Genomic DNA, 24,380 nt, shown 5'->3' with positions numbered 1-24,380 from the left:
CTTTTGTACCGACAAGAGTTATGTTGGCCTCTCAAATTTGGTGGTAAGTCATTGACAGCCCCACCGCCTTCCACCCATGGGCTGGCACCCACATTGATACTAGGGCCTGGTAGGTGGGCATCCCTTTCAGGGTAGGACTTGATGTTGGTGTGTGTGTGTGTGTGCACACAACAGTGGGTTGTTCAGCCGGGTGTGGTGGCGCACGCCTTTAATCCCAGCACTCGGGAGGCAGAGGCAGGCAGATCGATGTGAGTTTGAGGCCAGCCTGGTCTACAAAGTGAGTCCAGGATATCCAAGGCTACACAGAGAAACCCTGTCTCGGGAAAAAAAAAAAGTGGGTTGCTTCTAAGAGGCTTCTCTTGGAGCATGGAAAGTCCCAAGACCACCTCCTCATTTGCCCTGCAGTTTTGTCAAGAGAAGCCAGGCTTGGCCTACCTGTATACTCAAGGTAAATTTTGCCATTGTGTTGCTGTGTGTCACTACAGAAGGGTTAGGACCCATATGAAGATCTACATGGGGCTTAGGAGAGAAACCTCGCTCTGGTGCCCCTCACAGGGCCTACCAATGCCTAAGGCAGAAAGAAGCCTGTGGGCACCTTCTGTCCTGGGCCCCATCAGGGCAACCCTGTGCCAGGAAGTCTGCCTCTGCCACAGGCAAGCATCTGTGACTAACTCTGACCCCCCACTTCAACTTCTGGAACAGCAGAGTGAGGAAGGCTAGGTCCTGGTGGGCCCCCACTACTTTAGCTATGACAAGAACGGGGCCTGGCCAGATCCTATGGCTCTGGGGAAACCACAGGAGCCTGGGGTTTCTTTTGGAAACCCGATCAAGTAATGATAGGGTTGGTGTGGGGCAGCTGACTGAGGGGAGCCATCCACCACCAGCAGCTAAGGACCCTCATGTCCCTGCCCTTCTGTGCTTCTTGCCTGGACCCCTTTTGTACCCCAAATTCTCATCTTCAGTCTGACTGGCTGGCCTCCCTTTGTGAACAGGCAAGCCTGTTTTCCCGAACAGAATTTTCGGACGCTCCTGGGTGAGCGAGACTGCTCTTGTGAGTCTTCTAGGGTGGGTGGGATGTCATACCAAAAAGGATATACCCCAGCATTGGTCAACCTGTAGGCCCTGACCTAGACCCCTCTTTGCTTGGTGTAGGTGAGGACCAGGAAGAGCAACAGATCAGCTAAGGGGAAAAGGAACAAGTCCAAGAGCCCTATTGTGAAGGGTTCTTCATGCGTCTTAGAGCTCCACGGTCTTAGCTGGGCCACTCTGGGTCTGCTGTCTACCTCCTGGTCAGTCCGGCAGTCCCAGGAGAACCAGCACAGAGATAGTCCGGGGGCATCTGGAGTGGCTTCCCATACCCTGCCACCCACCATGAACCAAGATCAGTTGTTACCCCAACCATCCCCAAGCACCCTAAGACTGGGCCCTGCGAACCCAGCTTTTAAAAGGGACCATTGAGGAAGGCACCTCAATGCACAGATACCATGACTGCCATCTTGCCATGGAGGATGGGGTAGGGTGGGTAGATGTGGCCACACAGGACTCCTAGGCACCAGGGTACACACCACACAAGACAGGCCAGCAACAGAGCCCCCCACCCCACCCCCCCTCAACTGCTTTAGGCCAGGCGGGCAGTTTTAATTACCCTCCTCGCTGGGCCCATTGAGCTCTTGCTAATCTGGGGCCTCCTCTGTGGGCAGCTCGGGCGGGCGCCCCCTCCCCCTGCGGGCCGGGCACAGGGTCCCCGGGTTCTCACGTCCAGCCAGCCCCAATTAAAGCGAGCTCCGCAGGGCTGCTGCTGCGCTAATGAGCTCTGTGGGCTGCTGGGCTCAGCGCCAGGGGGCGCAGGGCGGGGGTGGGGTGGGGGTTGGAGCCGGCCCTGGAAGGGTGACTTGGGTCCATTCCCAGGGGAGAGGCTCAAAAGACACCCCCCACTTAGCCCACCTGGCAGGATGGGCAAGCAGGATGAGCTTTTTGCCTCTTCCCCCAAGAGAAAGGCCTGTCTGGGTGAGGCCTTGGGAACTGCACTTGGGAGTCAGGGTGCACCCACAGCAGGGTAGGGGCTGAACTTCCTGAAGGCCATGTGGCTGGCTAGCTAGGGGGAGTAGAGTGCAGTGAGAGGGTGGACTTTGGGGTCCCAGGCGCTGGCTCTGAGCCCCTTCAATAGAGCTGGAGACAGAGTGGCAACAAGCCCAGGGAGTTGCCAACGGCTTTGAGGCCCACCTGGCGTGCCCATCTGAGACTGGGAGGTTACCCCCTGAGAGCCTTGGTGGGTTTTTTGCAAACTTCCTTCTAGTCCAAGATCTTCTGGCCTCTTGGGGGCTGTGGTCTGGGCAAGGGACCAGGTTTGGCCTTGAGCCCCACGCTAAGGCCCAGCATTCATGGTTAATATAAGGAAGAGGACATCGGAGGGTCTCTGGGATAGTCCCTGGCAACACTGAATGCTAGACTAGGATAGATGGTTGTTGATGGATGCTGGCGAGAGGGCTGGATAGGGAAGGCCACTGCCAGGAGCGTTCCCCGCCCCCAGCAAGCTTTCCCAGCCCTCTGTACTGTGCCGCTGTATTGTCCTGTGTGATCTTGGAGTGCCACTTCTCCTGAGCTGAAATCTACAGGCTGAACCCTGAGGAGCCAGCTGTGTGGCCAGGGACTCCTGTGCTCTTTGCCCTGCCCAATGCTGGAGCCTCATGGTATAGTCCCCGGGCCTCCAAATCTGAACCATGGTGCATCCCGGTAGCCCCCTTACACCTACACACTGCCATTTTGGGGGCTCTAAGCTTCGAAAAAAGTGAACCAGAGCCTTGGCATGCAGATGAACAACAGGTAGCCTTTGGGACCTCCGAGCAGGCTAGGATATGGCTAAAAACACAGACCTCATCTTTTAGGTGCCGGCAACCTGTATCAGAATCCTGACCCTGCTAACGGTGAGCATGCTTGGGGCCCAGTGTTTGATTGGCAGGGGCTCTGTTGAAGACTGCGGACATGAAAAAGTACACATGAACACGTAGCCCCAGGGAAAGCACAGGCCTCGTGCCTGGGGCAGCGGTGGGCGGTGGGGGGTATCTTGGCCCAGCTTTGGCTGAGTTGGGGCTCAGTAAATATCTGTGGTGTGTGGCAGTGGAGACCAAATTTATACGCTGGGATTTGGAGGCCACAGGATGACCCAGTTTACTGGGAGAGCCAGAGGAGCTGCAGAGGCAAAGGCGGGGGGGGGGGGGGAGGTGGGGTTGACAGAAGCCAACACTGGCCACACAGAGTCATGGGTGCTTCTCACACATGCCCAAAGACCCAGAGGTGATGGGGGGCCCAGGAAAGCCCACTGGAACCTGAGAGCTGAAAACATCCCCAGGCTGGTCTCTAGCCTGTCCATTCCCTTCCGTCCTGCTCCATCTCAAATGGTGAGACCAAGGCCGTGAGAATGTGTTAGGTCAACACAAGATGGTCACCTTCTCTGGGCACAAAGCAATGGCTGCAAGCTATGAAAGTGCGTAGAGCTGGCATAGGCCTCCTTTCTGGACACTGTGTGTCTGGAGATGAAAGCCAGTGGGTACAAGAGCAATTTGTGTTGTATGGTGTAAGCAGTAAGCAGTACACTTCCCCTTCCTGTGGGTCTCCTGGGGCCACGAGGCCCTGTTGAGCTGAGAGCAAGCTAGGGAGGTGCCTGGGACCTGCGTGCGACAGGATCAGTCTGAGTCCTGGAGAAAAAGCTGCTGGGACACAGGAAGAGGAATAAGCTGCTGGCTCCCAGCCTTTCTTCCCTTGGGCCTTGGCCCTTGGTACCTCTGCTCTCTCTCGCTCGAGCCTGGTGCCAGCCCTTGTTCCCTGGACAGCCGGTGAGCGCTAGAGGTGTTATCTGTGGCAGCAACAGAATGGACACGTCGCGCCCAAAGGAGGTGTCGGCGCCTGGGAAGAGGCCAACTAGAAATCCAACCTCACTGGCTACAAAACTGGAGGGCTGTCCCGGGAGACACAAAGATAAGCATGACCCTTGTCCCTGCCCCTCCCAAAAACTGATCAGTCCCAGATAGTGACCGGGGCCTGGAGCGTTTTCCAGAACAAGCAAGCCCTGGGAAGAAAGGCTCTGAGTTGGGGGTAGGGGTGGGGGCAGGGATTGATCTCACTGTGGCGCACACACCCAGAACCCAGGCAGGTAAGCTTCCTGATCAGATGGCAGTAGATCTGGGACAGGGCTGGGGAGGAGTGGAAGGGACAGAGATGGCTCCGGTGTTGACTTACCTGGTGTTCTCACACTGCCTCCCCCTGGGCATCCTAGACCCAGACTGTCCCCAGGGGTTAGCCACAGTAGGTTGCCCACAGATGGGCAGCCAGGTTTCTGCTCATCAGCGTCGTCCATCCGCATCCTGCAACCCCTTTACTAACTACATGGTTTTTCGTCACTCAGACCCCGAGTGATGGGGGAAGATTGCTTGGGAGGATCATACCTCTAGCTGACCTCAGGTCCTCATCTTGCAGGTAGTCTGGGCCAGCCTGGGCTCACAGGGAAGGCATCTCAGCTTTGGTTTTGTGTGAGGGGGTATGTCTAGGTGGAGTTCCAGAATGTTTGCCCGGCCACCTACATCGCCCCCCGACCCCTAAGCAGAGTTGGCCCTGGGTGTGAGAGGTGGCATGGGGACCTGGTTGATTGCGGCTCATCTTACTGAAGCACAAAACCCAACTTATTCAGGCCCTTGGGAGTTGAATTGTGTGCCACAGGCTTCAGAACTCCTGTGTTGGAGCTGTTCTTCATTCCAGGCCCCTCCACGCGTCCGTCCAGAATGTCCCCCAGCTCACCCCTTGTGTCCACACCTCTGCAGATAGCTTCCTGCCTGATTCCCATTCTGTACCTTTTGCTCACCCTGCCTCCCTCTTCCTCCTCCTCCTCCTTTCCCTCTTTGAGACAAGGTACCATTATGTTGTCCAAGTTGCTCTTGAACCCTCAGACTCAAGTGATCTTCTGACCTGGTCCCCTTGAGTGGGACTATAGGCTCAACTCCACAGCTAGCCTCAGTTCTTTTTTTTTTCTCCTCGAGAAGGGGTCTTTCTGTGTAGCCTTGACTCTCCCGGACTCGCTCTGTAGACCAGGCTGGCCTCGAACTCACGGCTATCCACCTACCTCTGCCTCCTGAGTGCTGGGATTAAAGGCATGCGCCACCACGCTCGGCTTAGCCTCTGTTCTTGATATCTGACTGGCTCCCTACTCTTGTCCACGATGGGGCTGTTCCCCTGGGACAGCTCATTCGGGGAGCTGTGTCCTAGCCACCTCAGCAGGAGGTGCGTGTCCTGTACTCAGTCCTCATTTTCTTTTCAACCTGAGCTGATGATAGTTGAAGGAGCCCAAAGCCATGGGTACAATGGGGAGCGATCAGGTGCCCACTGGAGCTCTCCCAGACCTGCTCCAGAGTTACGGGAGCAGGATCACACTGGCACCCTCCAGCACCAAGCGGGGAGTGAACCCCAGAGTGAGGCCAGAGGAGGAGTAGGTGGATCAGTATATCTGAAGTGTCCCTATCCTACCTGTGCCTTCTCAAATACCAGCCAGAGGTGTCCCAGCCACGTGGCTTTTGGGTTTGTGAAAGGCCCCCCCCCCATAGGCTGAGGCTGCTGCTATGGGTTGTGGGAACTGTGGCCTTGGGCCCAGGTCTGATTTGGGAACTCTTGGTAGTTTTTGGAGTGAGCAGCTGAATACAGCTTGAAGCAGAAATTACTGCCTGCAAATATGCTAGCTAAGCAGATCTGTGGGCAGCAGGATACAAGACTCTGGCCGGGGACACACTGTGACAGCATGTATGAGCTGTCTCTCACGTCTGTGCTCATTCTCCTAAGGGCAGTGTCATCCTCAGAGGAAGCCACCTTTTGGGATGACTTTGGGGGGTTTCTGGGTACAGGCGGACCAGTTCGAGGGGCTGTGTGCCAATCTTCCTGTCTTTGTGGCCTCAGCTGTGGTGACAGTTGCCATAAGGACTGAAGACCCCAGAGTCCCACCTCGAAGTGGTATGTTCAGCCAGCCTATCAGGTGTAGACACACAGACACTGGACAGACAGCTCAAGCTTATACCCACCTATCCGAGGCATTAGCGGCTTTGCCTCTGATGCCCGTGAAAAGGGCCCTGTCTGTGTGTGAGAGTGCCAGTAGGAGCAGGAGCAGAGCTGGGGTAATGTGGCCAGTGCTGGGTCAGCATTGCCGGGCCTGAGAGCGACAGGAAGCTGCTCCTAGCCCTCCCCAGTCCCCTAGGCCTGGGGCCCAGGACATAACACTGGCGTCACCATTCAACCTGAGTGGTCAGTTGTACTCTGTATCCATCCACAGCGTGCCTCCACCAGAAAGTCTCCGGGATCAGAACTACGGGACTTCCTATCCAGTCAAGCCCACAGTGGATACTAGACTCCGAGGGCTAGTGCTATTAGGACGGGCTATGTTCCATGCCTGTGTGGGGAGGCAGTCGGGGGTCTGCTAAACTGTACTTAAATCTTTTTCCTGAACGTACCCTCACTGGCCTCATACCAGCTAATCTATCAGCAATTGCACACAGTCTACCTTCAAGATACCAGGTTGGCAGCACCAAAAATAAAGGGTTTAAATAAGCTAATTTTTTTTTTTCAAGACAGGATTTCTCTGTGTAGCCTTGGTTGTCCTGGACTCACATTGTAGACCAGGCTGGCCTCGAACTCACAGAGATCCACCTGCCTCTGCCTCCTGAGTGCTGGGATTACAGGTGTGCGCCACCACCGCCTGGCCAATGCTAGGGTTAAAGGTGTATGCCACTACCGCCTGGCAGTTAAATAAAAATTCAAAAGCACATTGGATGAGGCACAGTGGATCACACTTGTAGCCCTAGCACTCAGGAGGCTGAGGCAGGAGGATTGCTCTGAATTTAAGGCTACTCCAAGCTACATGGTTAGGGTTAGACACTGTCTATAAAAAGTAATAGCTAGGGCCGGGCGTGGTGGCGCACGCCTTTAATCCCAGCACTCGGGAGGCAGAGGCAGGCGGATCGCTGTGAGTTCGAAGCCAGCCTGGTCTACAAAGAGAGTCTAGGACAGCCAAGATTACACAGAGAGACCCTGTCTCAAAAAAAACAAAAAAACAAAAACAAAAAAAAAAGTAACAGCTAAAACTAATGCAAAAAACAAAACAAAACAAAACAAAATTACGAAAAATGCAAATAAAAAGGCAAAAGCATACACATACTGAAGACCTCTAGTCTCCCTGGCTGCTTCCCAGTCAACTTCCCTCTCCTTGAGGCAAGACACTGCATTTACCACTTGGCTTGTAGTGAGGCCTTCTGCACCCCCCAAAATAGTTTTAAACAACATAGTTAGGGGGTGCTTACCTGGCATTCGGGAAGCCCTGCATTCCATCTCTAGGACCACATGCACTGAGTAGCACAACACCTATAATGCTAGTCCTCAGGGTTAGAGAGAGAGAGAGAGAGAGAGAGAGACAGACAGACAGACAGACAGACAGACAGACAGACAGACAGAGACAAGGTTTCATACAGTTCAGGTGTGAGGCTGGGCTTGAACTCCTGATCTTCTGTTTTGCAAATGCTAGCATTTCAGGTCTGTGCGACTGCACCAGCCAGTTTTCTTGTTTTGTTTTAAGATTTTATTTATTATTATGTATACAGTGCTCTGCCTGCCTGTACACCTGCAGGCCAGAAGAGGGCATCAGATCACATTATAGATGGTTGTGAGCCACCATGTGGTTGCTGGGAATTGAACTCAGAACCTTTGGAAGAACAGACAGTGCTCTTAACCTCTGAGCCATCTCTCCAGCCCCACCCTTATTTGGGGGGTGTTTCAAGACATGGTTTCTCTGTGTAACAGCTCTGGCTGTCCTGGAGCTCACTCTGTAGACCAGGCTAGCCTTGAACTCACGGAGATCCGCCTGCCTCTGCCTCCTGAGTGCTAGCAGTCAGTGCTCTTAACCTTTGAGCCACCTCTCCAGCCATGGTTTTGTTTTTTTTGTGACAGGGTTTTTCTGGGTAGCCTAGGGTGTCTTAGACTCACTTTGTAGACCAGGTTTGTCTTGAACTCACAGAGATCCACTTGCCTCTGCCTCCCAGAGCGCTAGGATTACAGGCATGCGCCACTGCACCCAGCTAGTTTTCTTGTGTGTGTGTTTTTTTTTAACAATTCATTTTTAAATGAGTATATACATGCCTGAGTGTGTAAGTATGTATAGCACATGCGTGCAGGCGCATGAGAAGGTCAGAGGGACTGGATCCTCTGGAGCTGGAATTAAAGAAGGTTGTAAGCTGCTATATGCTGCCTGTCAGGAACCAAACCCTGGTCCACTACAAGGACAGGCAAGTGCTTTTAACTGTTGAGCTGCCTCTCTCCAATCCACCAGCAAGTCTTTTTCTTTTTTTTTTTTTTTTTTTTTTTTTTTTTTTTTTTTTGAGACAGGGTTTCTCTGTGTAGTCTTGGTTGGCCTGGACTTGCTTTGAAGACCAGACTGGCCTCAAACTTAAAGAGATATGCTTGCTTCTGCCTCCTGAGTTGGGATTACAGGTGTGCCATCACCTAGCTCACCAGCAAGTTTCAATTGGAACTTGATGAGGGGCAGGTGAGGGGATGTAGGGGGACGCTTTTCCCTTGCCTCTGGGCCCTTACAGGGGCTATTCTAGAAACATCAGTGTGGTGTGGTCAGGAACCTAGCTATGGGATCATTTCCTGGGTGTCTTCTTTACTCATCCTGTCTAGGCCATTGTGAGGATGGAGAGCCTCAAGCCTAGTCCAGCCTCTGTGAGCGTGAGTGTAGCAGCCACATCCTCCGGGACTGTCTCTTTCATTCATTCAGAGGTCTGACTGGAGCAGGGGCATGGGTCTGTGGCAGGGCTCACGAGCCTGGGTCATTTCTACAAGACTCCCAGCTTGGCATGGACCAGGCATGTGTTGGTGTTCTGGAGGACCCCCTCGGCAGACTCCTCACTGGCTGTGCGCCCCACCTCGGGCCTGAACCACTCCCCCACCCCCACAAACACACACCAGACTTTGCTCAAACACAGCTCCGTTTCTATTTGTGCTGATGATTGTCTACTTGGACAAAGGCCCCTTTCAGGGACGTCAGAGGTTCAGCAAATAAATACATGAATAAAGTCCAAGGAAGGAAAAGGAGAACGAGGTGGTGGGCAAGGCAAGGGGGTAGGCAGCCCCGGGGCTCCCATCAACTGGCCCAGTTCTCAGAGGTCCCCAGAGATGAGGGGATGTGCTCACCCTCTGGAGGCTCCAGCTGTTTCTGTGAGGGTTTGGAATACGAGGCCAAGGCACAGACAGGGGCTTCTCCCACAGAGGGATGGTCCCTGTCGGGAGGCCTAGGGTTGTTTGTGTAGCCAGTGTCATCCTGGGTGATATGTGAAACAGAGAAACAACAGTCCTGTGCCGGGTGCCTGGGGCAGTGGGTCGGCGGGCCTGCATATGACACTCGGTGTGTCCTTAAAAGCCGGGTGTCCTTCATGCACGTCTTCTTGGGGTCCCTACTTGGAACTGGAAAAGGAGGTGATTCTGCTGTTGGAAATGAGGTTTGTGATGAGTCAGTAGGACTTGGAGGCCTCGATGAGATGCCTTCTAAAATTAGAGGCCAGAATGATTCCTGTCTTCTTAGGACCCTCCCCCGCCCCCCAGCTTTCCCCCCCCTCCCCCTGCTCCACCTGGAGGTCAACCTATAGGAATCTGGGTTTATTTCAGCTCAGCTTGAGTCAGGTCCCTGCAGAGGCCTGAACCGTTCTGCCTGTACAGGAAGACACCTCAGGGCGGCCACACTTCAGCCTCCTGCCGAGCAGCTCCTCAAGTCTCCAATGTAGTCCCGAGCCCCTCTGTCCACTCATCTTTGTCGCCCCTGAAGGACCCTGGTAGGGCCTGGGAAAGCAGACCCTACAGTTAAAGCCCTCCCTTAGCCCATTGTCCAAACCCATCAAAGCTGGAAAGCCATGGAAGATGGTAGGAACTGTCCTGGAGGGCTGCCTGGAGGAGCGGGGACCAGCCTGCAGGAGTGACTGGCTCGGTCTGGTAGGAGCTGGTTGTGGGGCTGGCTGTGGGGCTGGCTGTGGGGCTGGCTAGCCCCTCTAGTCCAAGCCTGGCCAAGCCCCTAGGGCAGAGCTGACTCCTGGCCATTCCCGGGACAACAATGGCCAGCATTTAAATTCCAATTGAGTCGGCCAGAGTGGCCCCGGGCGTGAGAACAGGAGCCCCCACCCCCAGCTCCAGCCCCGCCTGTCGCATTCCTGCCTCCCCGGAGATGGCCGTGGCCAGGCGGTCTCCAGGGGGCCGGGAATGCGGCACTCAATGGAAGGGGGACAAGGGCCCATTGAACAGTGACGGGCAGGATTGAGCTGTCAGCCCCCCCCCTCAACTCAGGACCCCTCCTCTGCCCCCACCCTCTCTCCCTGGTGTTACTGATGTTGGCTGCTCCTGGGGACCCCACTCATACCTCCTGTGGCCATCCCTGAGCAAGCATGAGCCTTGTCCATCTGTCTGACTGCAGGTTCTGCCCTCTTGGCCCCTTCCACCCAGCAGCCAGGGAGCTCTCGAAGCCTTAATCATATCATGTCATGCCCCTGCGGAAAGCCTGTTATTGAAGGCAGGCTAGCTGACCCTGCTTTCCCTTGCTCTGCGTGTTCTCCCCCTTCAGCCCCACTGAAACCAGGGCCCCTCTCTCTGGTCTGTGTGGTAACTGTCCCTGCCTAGCACTAGGGACACCAACACACATTTAAGTATCAAAAGTTTGAATGCTGGCCCTGTTGCCCGTATTTCCCAGGACCTCTAGGTCCCTGAGACCCCAGACAAGGCATGGTGTCTTCAAGGCGGCTGTGTGGGGAAGGGCAGAGTGGCCGTCCATCAGCACCATTAAGTCCCTGTGGCTTGAGGTCAGTGCTCTGAGGCTGGCTGGGGGCCTCGAGAAGCCTGAACCCCAGTTTTTGCTTGGACTTGCCATCTGTACTGCCCTGTGGTTCCAGCACTGACCAGGTACTAAGCTGAGCCGTATCCTTTTGTTTCTCTAGTACCCAAGGCAGAGCCTGTGCTCAGACCCGGGGCTTGTCTGCAATGCTGGTCACGCACACCTGTGTGCAGCCTGTTTTCTCCTGTCAGCCAGGCAGAGCACCAGGAGGATATCAGGGAACTGGTACCTGGGACTGGCAGTTACCAGGAAGTGCAGAGAGGCTCTGCAGGGTTGCAGGAAGTCCTGGTTCTGATAATAAGGCTGAGTAAGGTCTGAGGACAGGCAGTCTGTCACCCATAGACACATACATACATAGACACAAGGCAGCCACCCCTGTAGCTGAGTGTCAATAGTCCCCAGACAGTAAGGTATAACAGGCTGAAAAGCCAGGCTAGATAGCGCTCCTAATTAGGAACTCTTGGCAACAGCCTTTTCATCACCACGTCAGGCTTTGGCATCACCTGGTCATCCTAACTCTCAGAGCAGCACAACAGAGAATGGCAGGGTAAGAGGTGGTGGGGCATTGCTGGGCATCACTGAGCCTGGTCCCTGAACAAGAAGCCCAAGAACCTAAACCTCTCTCTCTCTCTCTCTCTCTCTCTCTCTCTCTCTCTCTCTCTCTCTCTCTGTGGGAAGTGAGAAGTCAGGGACATCTAGTTGTAGTTAGCAAAATGTTGATTCTACAACAGGCTACAGGCATTAGCCTGGCTCCTGCTGGGAACCCCTGGCCAGGTTTAGCCCTCCAGGCCTCTGTGTGTGTGGGTGGCCACATATGGTCAACTTCCAAGAACACTTCATCAGACATGTCTTTGGAAAAAAGCCCTCTGTCAGCCGGACCAGCAGAACGGAATGTGGTGTCTTCTGGTAGGCTGGACCCAGGAGCCACCTTCTAGGCCATGTCCTTCATCGTTTGGGCTGGGCTGGTGGTAGGAGCCAAGCAGCAGACAAGGCCTACCAGGCAGTCAAGTTGTGGGTAAGCAGTCTAGGCACTGTCCGCCCCCTGAGGGTGCTAGTTTCCTTTAGATGCTAAGCTTTGAGGCTTAGCCGTTCACTCATTGGGTCACTTTATAATTCTGGGTCCAAGCACAGGTGCTGCCCCACGTCAGGAGGTCAGTCAAGCCTGAGGCAGATGGGCCCCGAGGGGCCTCTGCCCTATGGATGAGAGTGAGGCAGGAATGTTCCTCTAAGTAATGAGAGAGGGTGTGGGGAGTGGGAGCAACTCCAGGCAGAGGTGCAGACTAGCCCTGAGGTGGTTGAGGAGCTGTGGTGGAAGTGTAGGCAGAGAGAAACTCCAACCTAGCTTAGTGAGGAGCCCAAGAGCCTCAGATCTATCGGAGGGAGTCTACACACCCACTCAGGACTGCATACTCTCTTGGACTGCCTGATGGTGTCACCGAATCTGTCAGGAGGCCATGAGGACATCAGGTGGTTTGCGGCAGATGCTACAGCCAACAGCTCTGTGAAGATGCTATCCAAGGTGGCCACGCACCAGTCACAGGTGCCCCTGCTCAGTGTCCCTAGGCTGTCCTCTGGATGACGTGTCTTGCCACCTCAGTGCCAGGATATGATCACACTGTGGAAAGAACACATGAACTCCTAAGGTGGAGATAGGCCCTACATTTTGTCTACACGACTTGGCTGCACTGTTGTTTTGGAACAGGGTGTCGTTGTGTAGCCCTGGCTGTCCCGGAACTTGCTTTGTAGATCAAGCTACATTTGAACTCACAGAGATGTGTCTGCCTCTGCTCAGTGCTGGACTTAAAGCCATGTGCTGCCATACCCTGCTTGTTGTTGAGATAGGTTCTATTGTGTAGCGCAGGCTGACCTTGAATTTGAGATCCTGGGTCCTGGTATTTTAAGCGTTAGCCATCATGCCTGAACACATTATTCTTTCTTTCTTTCTTTCTTTCTTTCTTTCTTTCTTTTTCTTTGTTGTTGTTGTTTTGTTTTTTGAGACAAGGTTTCTCTGTGTAGCCTTGACTATCCTAGACCAGGCTGGCCTCGAACTCACAGAGATCCGCCTACCTCTGCCTCCCAAATGATGGGATTAAAGGCATGCGCCACCACCGCCCAGCCCTCTTTCTTTGTTTTTATTTTGTTTTGTTTTTCAGTTTTTGGAGATAGGGTTTGTCTGTGTTAACAGCCCTGGCTGTCCTGGACTCACTTTGTTGACCAGGATGGCCTCAAACTCAGAGACCCCCCCCTGCCTCTGCCTCTCGAGTGCTGGGATTAAAGGCGTGCACCACCATGCCCAGCCCTATTTTGGTTTTTGAGACAAAGCCTGGCTATGTAGTCATGGCTGGCCTGGAACAGGCTAGCTTGGAACTTTTCCAGATCTTCCTGCCTCAGCCTCCTAAATGCTAGAATTCTAAGCACACAGTGCCATGCTTGGTTTTATGTCGTGCTGGGAGTTGAACTCAGGGCTTCATGCATTCAGGGCAAACACTCTCCCAGCTGGGCTCTACCCCAGCCCTTACCCTGTTCTCCTGTCCTTGTTTTGGCCGCCAGGGGGGCACAAAACTAGTCAAAGAGCCAGGTGGTGGTGATACACACCTCTAATCCCACCACGCAGGAGGCAGAGGCAGAAGGGTCTCTGACTTTGAGGGGAGCCTGGTCTATAGAGTTAGTACCAGGACAGCCAAGGCTACACAGAAAGACCCTGCCTCAAAAACAACCAGACACACAGCACCCCCTCCCAACACCCTCTGAGGCCCAAGAGCAATTAACTCTCCCTCTCTGGAGTTCTGGAATGCTTTTGTTTTCTTGGCCTAAATAAATATGATGTGTAAAAGCTGTAAAAGCTGTATTTTCTAGGAAGTGCAAGGCTCGCCCTACACAGCAGCTGTGCCTGCTTCCCTAACAAGCACTTTCCTCTCTGGCAGCCTAAGGCCTCAACAGCTCAGCAACCCGGCAGCCTCCCCACTACCTCCTGAAGCTCCAGCAAAGCCACCTCTTACAAGAGTACACTAGCTGCTCTAGACTAGAAAACGGTCTGTGATGAGCCTGGCCAATAATCTCCTTGTAGGTTCCAGCCTCTAGTACAACACACACACACACACACACACACACACACACACACACACACACACACACCTTCCTTCATCATAGTGAATCTAACTGAACTGCTTCCTAGCATGAAGTATCATCCCCCTAAGAGTCTAAGCTGCTGGCAAAGACTCTGGCAGGTGCTACTATGGTAGAGATACTGCACTCAAGAAGGTGTGGCAAGACCAGCTGAGGTATCAGCGCCAAAATTTCCAGGAAGCTCCCTGAGATGCACAGGTGGCAAGGTTGGATTTTGAGGGGGGAGCTGGTAGGCTGTGTCACCCTGGCTGTACTGGACTTGCTTTGTAAACCAGGCTGTACTGGAAATCACAGCAATCCGCCTGCCTCTGCCTCCCGAGTGCTGGGATTTAAGGCGTGCGCCACCACACCCGGCTACTTTAAGACTCTTATGCTTCTTGAAGGCCACAAATCCCTCCCTGCCCAGTGGGCAGGACACATTCATCTATGCTGGCTGGCCCCCAGGGAAGACACATTCATGCATGCTGGCTGGCCCTAGGTCCGACCCTGGCAGCAGGGGTAGGGCCTCTGGACTTCGAGTAACAGTATCCTCTGAGATGGAAGCATTATCTCCTCCAGGGAAGCTGCTTAAGCAGGATGGTAAACAACCCAAAATAGCTTCAGGAAGTCCCTGAAACTGATGAGAAACTAAGCCACTTCCTGCCAAAGTAAGCAATGAAAGGGGAGAGAGTTCTCCCTCAGACAAGCCAAGCTGCAAAGACAGCGCTTGAGAATCAGACCAGCTGCCTGGAAAAAACAGAAACCAGTGCAGCTGTCTGGAAGAGGTTTAGACCAACCAAAGCACCTGGAAAGGTCACTCCCTCTCCAACCTGTGGAGCTGCCTGCAGGATGTACTGTGTATTCCAGGTTCCCAGCCTCGTGAGCTGTCTGTCACCTGTGTTGGAATGGGCTTTGGTGATGGAGCTGTCTTTGAGTCTTTTTTGCTGCTATATGTGTGGCGCACGCCTTTAATCCCAGCACTCGGGAGGCAGAGGCAGGCAGATCTCTGAGTTCGAGGCCAGCCTGGTCTACAAAGGGAGTCCAGGATAGTCAGGGCTGTTACACCAAGAAACCCTGTCTCGAAAAAAACAAAACAAAACAACAACAACTACATATATATATATACACATTTCACCAAGTTGGACTTGGGTGGTATCCATGCTTTTGTTTGATGTACGTTGCATCTCCCCAGGAAAGGTTTGCCACATATCACTGAGTCAGAATCTGGTGCTCTCTTGGATGCTCAAGGGCTCCTTTACAGTGCATTGTTCATGCTCTGTGCCCTGATAATCCCTGCATCTGGCCAACTGTCCTTGGGGCCACATTTGTTCCTGGAGGACCTGAGCACAGGTAAGGCACTGGTCCAGGCCTCACCCAGCTGCCCCCTGATAATCTGATGAGCTGGTCTGGAGTTTTAGGAGCCCCAAGTCTTTCCACTTCAACTTGAAGCCCCATTCACAGACTTCAGAGCACTTCTGAAAGTGCTGATGGACGATGGCTGGGCTCAGCTTGTTTCTGTTGACCTTTAGCTCCTGCCCCTTGGTTAGAGACCCCGATGGTCCGTAACAAAGGACGGAGCCCTGGAGAAAAGCACTGGAGACCTAGGGTGGCAACGGTGACTGGGCTGAGACCCAACAGCAGAATTTTTTCTGCTGACTTGGTGACAGGAAGTCACAGACTCAGATTGTTTTTTGTTTTTTTTGTTTTTTTTTTGTTTTTTTTGTTTGTTTGTTTTGTTTTTGTTTTTGTTTTTTTCGAGACAGAGTTTCTGTGTGTAGCCTTGGTTGTCCTGGACTCACTTTGTAGACCAGGCTGACCTCAAACTCACAGAGATCCTCCTGCCTCTGCCTCCCCGAGTGCTGGGATTAAAGGTGTGGACTACCACCGCCAAACTATAAACTCAGCTTTGGGCCATAGGGTTCTATCCATAGTGGTGGAGGAGTGTACCATGTCTGCATGGCCAAGGGAGCGCCCACTGCGTAGCTCCTGAGCTGTAGCTGAGTAGGAATGCCCTCCATGGATGAGGAGGGGCATGTAGCAGCATACAGGCTATGCAGATACTACCCCCGCCTGGGTTCTGATGCCCCAATGCTACCTGTCTAGAGTCACAGGCACACAGCCCTGAGAACTCACCTATGGTTTTCTCATCGGTCTCTAAAGTTGACAGAGGCTCTTACCCCTGGCTAGTTTGGGAGACACCATGGGCTGAGGGACGTCAGGCGCCTTCTCTGTGGCATTGGTGGACTCTGGCAGAGGACAGGGGCAGGGCTGACCTTGTGTGAGAGAGTGAGGTAGCAGACTCTGAATCTGTTTTGTGGTAGGGTTAGAGCTGCCCCTTTCTTTCATGGCCTGGGCACCGGCATCAACACAGCTCCTTTGACCGCGTGTTCACGCTCTGCTGCAGGACCATTCCTGTTGCTGGGCCACAAGCAGCCTGTTTGTCTTTGAACCCTGACCTAGACTAGGTCTGTCTCCCTGCTCAGCACTTGTCCCTTCATCTCCATCTGAGCCTCCTGCTCTCACACACATCCCACCTCAGATGCTTTTTGCCACTTGTGCTAAGTAAGCATGTATCTTCCCTCTCTTTGCTCATGGCCAGCTGTTCCAGGGCTGAGGGTGGCCTGAAGGCTGATGGTCATGATTATAGTGTGCCCAAGATCCATCCTGTGCGCTCCAGGAAGTCTTTAGTTACTAAGCCTTCTCCTCTTCCCAAGTCACACCTTTTTGGCCCACATTTTCTAAGTAGTCCGCCTGCCCAAGACTTCTCATGAGCTGGGGCCCAACATTGTTCAAAGTGGGAAGCATAGTTGTCTGCTGGAGGCCAAGGCTGGAAGCTCGTAGGAACCCTCTCAGAGCTGGTGTCGATGGGGCTCCTCACCCTGCATGTTAGAGACGTTCAGGAGCCTCCAGTGAGGATCTGGGGTGGGGTGCGTGTGACACTCAAGAGATCCGGTAGAGGCTTAGGGGCCCATGGTAACAGGGCAGGTGGTCTATCTAACCTTTAACATGGACACAGCTGAGGCAGGTGGGGTTGTGTTCACCCCCCCTTCCCCAGAACAGGAGGTTCAGGGCAGGCTTGGAGAAGCTGAGTGGAGAGGCCTTGGGGAGCGGCACCCGTCGAGTCTCCACCTGCCCAACCTGCTGGTTTCTGGCACTACCAGTTTCGTGAGCTCCACAGTAGCAAGCTGTAGAATCCTTTAAGCCCTTTACAAGGAGAATGTGTGTGTGTGTGTGTGTGTGTGTGTGTGTGCGCGTGCGTGCGTGTAGAAAGGGTTAAGGTGCTGCTCTGGGATCCTTAGGTCTATGATGCAGGGTGAGATAGGTACATGCCCCTGGGAGCATTAGTAGGGGCTTGGAGTGACAGGGAGCCCCACCCCTGCAGAAGTGGGGGCTCGCAGTGACAGGGAGCCCCACCCCTGCAGAAGTGGGGGCTCGCAGTGACAGGGAGCCCCACCCCTGCAGAAGTGGGGGCTCGCAGTGACAGGGAGCCCCAACCCTGCAGAAGTGGGGGCTCGCAGTGACAGGGAGCCCCACCCCTGGGCAGGTACAGCCCGTGAATGAATGTAGCAAGGGTCCTGGGCAGAGCTTCCTGGTCTTAGGAGCTAGAAGCTGTTCTCTAATGCTGATAGGTGGCTGGATGGGTGGTCATGATTTTGGGGGGCTTGTCCGCTCTAATAAATGCAGCAAGAAGGAGCAGGGCTGATTTTATTTGGTGGGGTGCGAAGACAGGGAGGACTGGGGAAGCCCAGGTCTCTGTGGGGTCAGAGGCTATCCCAGAGATGGGTTAAGGGAATGGGGGAGGGTACTGGTAGGGGCAGCTGCAGCCCTGCCCCTCTGTGTCCCACCTTCTGTGAGCTGGGCCAAGGTTGCCTCTTGTACAACCAAAATGAACATTGGGCACAGAGGAGACCCGCCGGATGAGGCTGGCCCTATAGCCGTGGGATAGCCCTTGCAGATCCTGGAATCTTCTCTAGGGTCGCCCCAGGTGAAGCTGGCTGTCCTGGGTGCCCTGAAAAAATCCTTGGGTGGGAGGATGTGCTGCCCCAGGGGGAATCTGGGATAGATTTTTCTGGGGCAGGCAGAAGGGGTGGTTCTTGACTTGCTATGTGCCTCAGGGCGGGAGGCTGGCTGCCTTTTTGTAAGCCTTATTTTCTTTTTCTTTCTTTCTTTCTTATTTTATTTTAATTAATTAATTAATTTATTTATTTATTTTTGAGACAAGGTTTCTCTGTGTAGCCTTGGCTTTCCTGGGCTTGCTTTGTAGACCAGGCTGGCCTTAGACTCACAGATACTGTCTGCCTCTGTTTCTCTGAGTTCTAGGATTACAGGCGTGCACCACTGTGCCCTTCTAAGACCTTAATTTTTCATTAACTACATTATCTCAAGGAGCCCAAGAGGTTCAGGGTCTCAGCAGGGAGTCTGTTCCTGAGGACAGTGGTCACTTTGGTGGGCTAGCCTGGGAAGTGGAACAGGCTGCAGCTCTTCTGAGCTAGCCTAGGCACATGTGGCGCTGGAGGAAGCCTATAGCTGTAACTGAGGCTCTTGTGGCTTTCAGATTGTAGCACCTGAGTGTATACAGGACACGGCTAGGTGTGTCCAGATGGTGGTGTGGGTCCCAGGCTGACTCCATGAGAGTCCCTGTCCTGCTGTAGGCATGTGCTCCACTGGGTGAGATGAGGCGGTGCTGGCACAGGGGCCTGCCCAGCCTTGCTCTGACCCAGTTTTCCAGGCCCAACCCAGTCCTCTGCACCCCGGCAGGCAGGCAGGCAGGCAGGCAGGCAGGCAAGAGGCAGTGGGAACTCATAGAACTTTTTTCCCCCAGGAATACCAGTGCCCTGGCTCACAGCAGCTTTCCTGCCCAGGGCATTTAACTGTCTGTCACTATAGTTAGTCCCCTAAGGACACAGGCATCCCTAGGACTCGAGTTGCCAATGATCCTACCTGGTCCTGCCTTGGAGTCTCTGTTACGTGCCTCGGCCTTCAGATGAGCTGACGCACTGTCCAGAGACAGGCCCTGAAGTCCTCTACTGCAGACCTGGAGGTGCTTCCTTTCACCCCCTCCTAGAAGTCAGTTACAGCCTTCCTTAGGATGGGGACCCTGAGGTGACAGTTACATGTAGGGATAAGTCATAGAGACCCAAGAGTCGGTGTATAAAGGTTCAGGAACACATTCCAGGGAAGGGGAGGGTCCTTGTGGATAAGGAGGCTGGGGCAGCAAAGCCTGCTGGGAAGTGGGGAGGGGGAGAGAGGGTGGAAGTGACTGTGGGAATCCAGCTCTGGTAGCAGGCTGGGTAAGCCGCTTTGATCCACACTGAGGCAACCCAGACCCTACTTCTGAGATAACTTGGGCTTGGGAACCTAGGCTCTGGCCCCAGCTGCCCTCCAGGGCCCTGCACTGGAGAGACACTGCTCTAGGTGGTGACTGGCTCTCTGGGGAGGCTCTCCTGAATGCTGGGGCCTCGTTTTGTTTCGAGACAGGGTTTCACTATGTAGCCCTGGCTGTTGGTGGAACTCACTCTGTAAACCAGGCTCAAACTCACAGAGGTCTGCTTGCCTTTGCTTCTCGAGTGCCCAGCTAGGGCATGGTTCTTTTTGTTTGTTTGTTTGTTTTTTGAGACAGGGGTTCTCTGTGTAGCCTTGGCTGTCCTGGACTCGCTTTGTAGACTAGGCTGGCCTCAAACTCACAATGATCCACCTACCTCTGCCTCCTGAGTGCTGGGATTAAAGGCATGCGCCACCACGCCCGGCTTTATTTTATTATTTATTTATTTTGGTTTTTCAAGACAGGGTTTCTCTGTGTAGCCCTGGTTGTCCTGGACTCATTGTGTAGACCAGGCTGGCCTTGAACTCACAGTGATCCGTCTGCCTCTACCTCCTGAGTGCTGGGATTAAAGGCATGCGCCACCACGCCCGGCCTCTAGGGCATAGTTTTTAAACTGAGTTGACAAGACAACTTGAGGCCCACCAGGCTTCAAGGAGAGGAGTTTGGGTGCCCACTTTAGGAATAGACAGGCTCTCCCTTTGACCCTGTTCCTCTGTACTAAATTTTTTGTATTCCTCTTCCAGCCAGTTGTTAGTGTCTTTGACTTGGGTCTGAGAGACCTTGGGACCAAATACTTCCTATCTGGGGCCTAAAGGGACAGCCTAGTTTGACCAGGGGTCAGTATGGACACAAGAGTGGATTCCTGTGGGGAGAGGGGTAGTTGTGCACACTGCTCGGAAACCCTCCTATCAGACTCCTAACCTCTCTCTCAGTGATACTCAGTATTCTCACATCCCAGAGGGCTGACTCACCACACCCTCAGTCCCTATCCGTCCCAGACTAGTGGACAATAAAGCTGTCAGCAGCCAGGGCCAGGGCTGGCAATGGGCGTGGCCAGGCGAGGGCCTCCAGAAGCACAGACGTCTCTATTAGGGGCTGTAGACCCTGCCTGTCCATCCTACTCAGTGCTGGGACCTTGGGGGATGGGAGCAAGTGGTGTCTCAGGGAGAAGAGGCTAGCCAGAATAGTTAGCAAGGTCAGTAAGGAGCTGGCAGCCATGTGGAGACAGATGCCGGTCCATCCCGCAGGCCTCTGACTGTACCTGAACTCTACATGTGCCCTGTGGGCAGGAATATCCTGAGTGAACATTCTGTTCAGGCCCTGAGAAGACCCTGAGAAAAGGGATTCTCACAGAAGAGAGACGGTCACAGAACATGCCTCAGGTTTCCTGGCTGTGATGGGGTGTAGGGCTTACACAGACAGCACTGTGCCCCTAAGCCGAGGAGCTGAACAGTATCAATCAGGCACCCCTCCCCACCGCCATGGAGACCAGCAGACACCTCCAGATGTAGACTGAAGAGAGCTGGCCTCTGCCCTTCACCTCTCTGTCTATCTCCCTTCACTTAACTCCCAGGCCTAGCGTGCCTAGTTTGTGAATAGGGCAGGGACTAGCTTAGGGACCCACTGCCAGGCAGGCTGTATCCTCTTTTACAGGCTTCTGCTAGACACTTAGGTGCTGAAAGTTGGGCCTATGGCCCTTGGGCCCTAGTTGGGACACTCGTGGAGAGTGTGGCTCCTGAAGTGGCTACGGGTCGTGAGCTGGCAGCCTCTGTCTGGTGAGTCCTCTGCAAACAGCTGCCTCTTCCAATTAGCTGTGAGCAGCCTGTGTGCTAGCTAGTGCCTCCAGTACCCCCCAGGATCCCCAGCTCCCCCAGCATCCAGAGTCTCACCACAGGCCTTGTGGGTGGGCTGGTTTCTCCCTCAGGCTGATGGGAGTACCTAGCCCAGGGTTAGTGGGGGTCCTGACTGCTCTGAGGGCTCCCTGGACATTTCACTGTTCTTCCCAAGCTCAGCTGAAACATCTCTGGGAGCCACGTGGTCACCTATGGTGGCTGAGTACTAGGACAGTGCCTCCTCATCCCCCATGTGTCAAACGGGGGGGCTGCTGTGAGGGGCTACCAAGACTACCTACTTACCACACAGGACTGGATCGCCTGGCCCAAGCCATCTGCGGGAGCATTAGGAACTGAGCAGTGCGTGTGTGCGTGTGTACCCACACCCAAGCCGGCTGCTCTAAACTCAAGAGACTGGAGCTGGACGCTTGGCTGAAGGTCACACATGGATGATGGGTTTGAGGGCCAACCAGTAGAAGGGGGACAAAGGAAGACTGCCGTAGGCGGTGCCAGAGGACTGAGAGGAAGGGGTGCTGTGCAATAGAGACCCACTGGGATGGAGAAGGAGGGTGTGGCAAGGTCTGCTGGGCCCTGGGGCTTAGATTCCTAGTTCTGCCGGAGCCTGCAGAGTTAGGACCTGTTTATTCTTGGCAGGAAGGCTAGTCCTGGGGGGTTGGGAGGGGGGGCAAGGCCTTTTCAAAAAAAAAAATAATAATAAAACATTCATTTAGAAGGCTCCCAAGGCGTGCTGAACTGCAAAAGGGTCCTGGAAAAAATGCTGAGAGGGTTTAAGTGTAAATGGACCCAAAACACCATAATTAAATTTCCCTTAAATTTACCAGAGTTTGGGGTCAAAGAAAAAATAAAACTTAGGGAAAATACACTTGAGGTTTCAGGCCAAGAGCTTAGGAAAATAGATTTCTGAACTGCTCAGCAGCTACTGGCCTGGCCCTGCCAGTCCCTTGAGCAGTCGAGGCCTTAACCCCTCTCTGCTCGGCATTGCCCTGTGCACACGCTGCTCCTAGGGGCTTTTGAGGTACCCTGGTTGCCCCTTGCCAACTCTTCCTGCTTTCTGCTAAGCTCTTCTACGCCAGATAACCTTACCCTTTCCCAGCATCTGTCCAGAGCTCTGATCTCCATTCTGTGTTCATCCAGGCACATTTTCCAAACCAAAAGTTAGGATTTGCTGTCTAGTGGTCTGAGTGAACCAAGGGGCAAAAAGGCCAGAAAGCTCGGTCTGGAATATCACAGCATTTCCAGGCTCCCAACGGTGCATGACTCATGTGATTGCCCTTTTTTGCTCCACCTGCCAGGAAGCTCACAGCTAAAATTAAGGATCTTACATAGTAGCTAGTATTGACTGAAGGCTTTTGGAATATTTTCCCTTCTTGTTCATGTCCCTTAAAGCCCCATTTCTGTCATAATGTGCAAATCAAATGTACTTTTTAATTTGAACCCTCAAGTTCTGAGACTATAAATATGAAAGGCAGAAGTTACCCTCACACTTTTCACAGCCACATCCCTCTTCAAACCTGCCCACTTCTTTCCTCTCTTGGGGAAACCGGGTCAGGCCAGCCCTCTATGACGTTTCCCAGTAGATGGGGCACTGGGGACTTCTAGGAGGCAGAGCAGCTCAGGTGGGGGAGGGGGGCTCTGAAAGCCTTCGGTCCCTCCATCCAGTGAAGTCCACTGGGACTCAGTTTCCCTTATATCTTCACTCAGTGTCATGGCGGCAGCAGCACCCCCACCCCCCCAAACCAGGCAACCTTCCTGAGGGCAACCTAGACAGGATCCCAGGGTTCCTTCTACCTCGGTTCCAGGCCCACTGTGACATAAAGCAGCTGCCACCTGCCAGGAACGGGTAAAAAGTGAGTTGTGAATTCACATATGGTGACAGTGCCTCATAGCCATTTTCCCAGCCTCAGCCCCGGTGTGGCTGCAGAGGTCAGGGAAGGGCAGGTTTCAGGCTGCCCACTGCCAGCCTGTAGAGATGCCCTTTCAGGGCACATGCAGCCGGTGTCCCTCCATGGTCTCTCTCTTTGTTGCTCAGCAGCATAGGCCCCAGAAAGCGGGAGCCACTCAACGCTGAGTCTTTGGCACACTGTCCCTAGTGTGCCTGACTTGGCCTCTGCCCTCCTCCACTCTTGTTTGCTGAACACTCCATCCATTTGTGTAAGCTTTAGAAAGCTGGTGGCACTCAGGAGGTGGGCAAAGAGGTGTAGGCATGCAAGGGGACTTTACCATTAGGAGGGCTAGCTGTTGGCAGGCTCCAACCTTTGCCATCTGGGACTCTGCCATAGACCAAAGAGAACCACCTCCTCAGAGCCTGGTTGTAGTAACTGCCTGGAGTTCAACTGAGGGGTCTTGGGTAAAATAGCAGCTAAGTTAGATATTTAAACCATGGAGATTTAAGGGCTGACACCATCCTGGCACAGATGACAGAGTGGTGGGCTCAGCCTCTTCTTGTGAAGGTCTCTGACTTGGGAAGAATTACATCATGTAAGAAAATCACACTGGGGCTGGGTGTGGTGGCGCACACCTTTAATCCCAGCACTCAGGGAAGCAGAGGCAGGTGAGTTCGAGGCCAGCCTAGTCTACAAAGTGAGTCTAGGACAGCCGAGGCTACACAGAGAAACCCTGTCCTGAAAAACCCAAAAAAGAAGAAGAAGAAGAAAAAAAGAAATCAAATAAAATAAAATCACACTGCGTCAGGCATAGTGGTGCACGCCTTTAACCCCCAGCACTCCAGAGGCAGAGGCAGGCAGATCTTGAGTTCGAGGCCAGCCTGGTTTATGAAGTGAGTCCAGGACACCCAAGGTGGCTACACAGAGACACCCTGTCTACAAAAACAAAAACAAAAACAAAAACAAAAAAAGAAAGACCACAGATCATGCCTTTCAGGAATTATGTTGAGGTATCCAGGGTCAGGTGAAGTGAGCCACAGCTACTTTGAGATCAGCTCCCACAGAATCAGTGGAGTCTCAGAAACATTGTGCCCCTTCACTGTAAGGGCCCCCAGACAGTGGCAGCCATGTTGGAGGGTCTGTTAACACCTAGGCCATGTCAGGATGGGCATGATGTCAAAGGGCCAGGAGCTGCCAGGTGTGCAGTGGGCAGCAGGAAGCTCCCCCAAAGGCAAGTCTGTGTGCTGTCTCCTGGGATCTCTGAATGTGATCTTTTTTTGTTTGTTTCTTTTTTGAGACGGGGTTTCTCTGTGTAG

This window comes from Acomys minous (genome assembly GCF_964271855.1).
Source record: "Acomys minous genome assembly, chromosome: 10".
NCBI classification, from domain to species: domain Eukaryota; kingdom Metazoa; phylum Chordata; class Mammalia; order Rodentia; family Muridae; genus Acomys; species Acomys minous.
The sequence above is the reverse complement of the archived record's forward strand: the minus strand, read 5'-3'. Positions refer to the sequence as shown.